The following is a 3,926-nucleotide window of genomic DNA, read 5'->3' as shown; positions in this document are numbered from 1 at the left end:
GCTGAGGATTGCTAGATTGTGTTTTATTCTTATTAGCATAACATTGAGTGAAAGGAGCAAGAGATTAAAAAAAAGCAAACCACATATGTAGTATGATTCTATGAGCATAACATTGAGTGAAAGGAGCAAGAGATTAAAAAAAAGCAAACCACATATGTAGTATGATTCTATGTAACAAAGCTAAACCCATTGCCACTAGCTGAGTATAACTGCTCCATAGGATTTCTGAGCCTATAAATCTCTATGGAAGCAGATGGCTTCATCTCTCTTCTGCAGGGCAGCTGGTGGGTTTGAAACACTTTTGGTTTGGTTAATAGCTCAATGCTTAACCCTCTGTGCTACCAGGGTGATTTATGATTCCATTAATACATATTATATTTTAAGGTATCATACCCATTGCTGTCTAACTCATCAAGCTCTTACGGAACTGAGTAAAACTGGGTTTCCAAAGTTGTAAATCTTATGGAAGCCAACTGCCACATCTTTCTCACACAGAAACTGTCAACTTTTGGGTTAACAGCTGAGTGCTTAAGCACTGTGCCACCAGGAATTCTAAGGCAAAATATATGGGTTGAAGAGTATTAACAAAACAAGACTTGCCAAGAGTTACTTATGATATTACATTTACCGTATTTGTAGGTAAAATCCAGTTAAACTAATTCAGAGATTTCAGTTTTTGTTGCTTTGTTTTGCAAACTCCAGATGTCTTTACTGATGGTACCCTTCAATCCTTATTCTGTTTCTGCAAAACCTCTTCATTGCTTCCTTCCTTTCCTCCAGTCCAAGGCTGAATTGCATAGGCGTTGCCTAGTGACACAGCTTCTGTTTCCATTACTGAGTCAATATGAACTCTTACTCTCCCTGTAAAACCTGCCACCTTTCTGTGCTTCAAATCCCACTCAAGGTCTCTGAGTGTTCATCTTGAGTTGAAGGTTGGGTCCAGATTCCAATGATACATTATGGGCTCCAGAAGGCAGGCCATAATTGGTCCTGAATCCTCGGCCTCCTGATTCAGAGTATCTCAGCGTTTTGCTGTTGTTGTGAAGGGCCATTGAGTCATTTCGGACTCATAGTGCCTTGTATAGAGTTTCCACGGAGTGGTTAGAGAGTTTGAACCACTAACCTTTATCCCACAGTGCCCAACAAGACACCTTGTGGCTAATAGTACACTGCTTAGTCCATTGTACTCTGAAATACATGGACTCGCCATGAATCAGAATCAACTCCATGGCAACAGGCCTGGATTCAACTCATTACGCTCTTGCATATCTGCCTTCCTGACATTCTAAGTTTTAAGGCCAAAGTTAAAGAGCCATGGTTATGAAGAAGTAGAAAGGAGCATCCCGTACTGAGAATGACTTGCGTTCATTTGGAGTCTTTGGCCTTTCCAGCCAGAACTCTCCCCCTCCATCCTACTATTGTTCCCCAGCTCACAGGGGCTGGAAGTCTAAAGAGGGGCACAGCAAAGAGATCAAATGGTCTAGGCTCTGCTGTCTCATACAGTAGCCATAAGTCCCACGTGGCTACAGAGTATTTGAAATGTGGCTAGGCAATACTGAGCCAGATTTTGAAGACAGTACAAAAATGTTTGCAAAATATCTCATTAACAATTTTTAAGTATTGATTATATGTTAAGATGATAATACTTTGGCTGTATTGTGATAAATAATAAGATACATTGTCAACATTAATTTTACCTGTCTCTTTTTCTGTTCTTTAATGTCACTTAGGAAATTTAAAATCAGTCTTGTGGCTCACGTTATATTTGGGTGGTTGTTGTTGTTAAGTGCCATCAAGTCGGTTCCAACCCATAGCGACCCTGTACAGGGTTTCCGAGGGTATAAATCTTTATGGGAGTAGAAAGCCTCATCTTTCTCCCACGGAGCGGCTGGTAGTTTCGAACCGTTGACCTTAAGGTTCGCAGCCCGATTGATAACCACTACGCTAACAGAGGCAGGAGAAAACACTACTCCTCTGACTGAGTTGCTTTTGTGTCCCTGTGAAATGTTCTCAGGAATCCAGTGCTCTCAGCCCTCTTATCCTTCCTGTCAAACCCCCTTAGTCTTTTCTAACCTGAGCACCCTGTTAACCTGTTATTCTTGGAGATGCTATTCAAGGTTCTGAAGGCCATGTTGATGGCTGTTTTGGACTCGATCTTTCCTGAAAGGGCACATCCACATTTTCTCTCATCGTGAAAAACTTAGATCTTTTCGAGTTTTCTGATAGCTGCCATCTATAAAATACATAGACCTTCCTGTTGCTAATTTTGTTGGGTTCTATGGACAAACTTTAAGGAGCTCTGGTAGTGTAGTGGTTATGAATCGGGCTGTTAACCTCAAGGTCAGCAGTTTGAAACTACCAGCTGTTCTGCGGGAGAAAGAGGAGGCTTTCTGCTCCCATAAAGATTTACAGCCTTGGAAACCCTGTACAGGGGCGCTATGAGTTGGAACCGACTCCACAGCATACAACAACAACATGGACAAACTTTGATGAATTCTTCTGCTATTATGGTCTCTGTTTTTTGACTGTATTCTACCAAAAACCCTGTTTTACTATGCACACAAATAACTCTCCTTGGATCCAAAAAGTTCACTGAATACTTTTCATTGTGTTTCATATATTTTCTTATTGCAATTTCCCAGAATACACTGAGGAACACAGGGTTATTACGCAATTCGTTTTATAGTTGAAATCCTGCCAAAATGATCTTTGCACAAAAACTCAGCAAGGGTTAAGGATGGAATTAGACCACAAGGCTGAGTTCTCTTCCAGCTCTGGTTCTCGATAGCAAAGAAAGAAATCAACAGAAAATGTGCTCATGCTCTCACAAAAAAGTCTTTTATCATTTTTCCTTCTCCCAGTCTACAGTGTTGCCAGGGTGGTCCTTTGGAAATGCAGACTTGATTGTATTCATTCCCTCATAAGCAAACAAAGAAACTCATCAAAAGGCCACAGAATCATAAGCAAACCTCTCAACTTGGCACAGCTGGACTTCAGTATGCCTTCACAGCCTCTTTTCCCTTCTCCCACCCTGCAGTCTCCACCATCCCCCACCTTGTTCCCAGAACCTGTGAAAATGTCACAGCTAAGAACTTGTTGTACTTTTCATTTTCACAGTTCCTATCCTCTCTCCTTGGGCTCAAGGACCCAGAGCAAATGTCAACTCTTCTGTGAAATTTTCTCCAACTCTTCCAGGAAGCACTAATTAATATCTTTCTTCTCTGAGTCCCCATAAGCCTCTGTACCCCCCCTTTTTTTTTCATTCATTTTTTTAATGTTTTATTGTGAATTATATGGTAGTTTACATGAGAGAACTTTAGTTTTACATTCATTCCAGTGTATATCGTCTCATTGCCATGGTTCCAATCCCCTCCATGCATCTTCAACCAACCAAAGGGTATATCCTAGAAGGCCGCCCCCTACACTCCCCCCTCTCCCAGTTTTCGGCCCGCAGTCCCTTTCCCTCTCTGGATCCAAAGTCCCCAGCCGCTTCATCACTCCACGTCATTGTCTCTGTCTGCATCTCAGGCGTCTCTGTTTCTCTGGGTAGGGTCCCGCTCTCGGCTCTTCTCCGTTGATGGTCCCAGATACCTCCGCTCCTAGCCTGTAGAATTAATCACTCCCTTCCTTGTTACAAAACTTCTACCTTTGCATTTCCAACCCTCATAATCCGTCCTGATAAGCATTATTCACTACAGTATCACGAGTTACCCATCTGTATTTCCTTTCATCTAATCCACCCAGACAGATTGAATAGTACCCACTGGAGATTCTGCCTTCCTCTATGCTCCCTAGCACTAGGTTCCCCCTTGAAAGCTTGTAAGCCAGTCTACTTCTTGCCTTTGTAGACCCCCTCCCCCCATTTGAGTATCCAATGTCCAAGTTGCCCATCTCCGTCCACTCTGTGTGTGGAGGGGGTGGGAATG

This window comes from Chrysochloris asiatica, unplaced genomic scaffold, assembly GCF_000296735.1.
Source record: "Chrysochloris asiatica unplaced genomic scaffold, ChrAsi1.0 scaffold00127, whole genome shotgun sequence".
Taxonomy (NCBI): domain Eukaryota; kingdom Metazoa; phylum Chordata; class Mammalia; order Afrosoricida; family Chrysochloridae; genus Chrysochloris; species Chrysochloris asiatica.
This window is presented reverse-complemented; position numbering follows the sequence as displayed.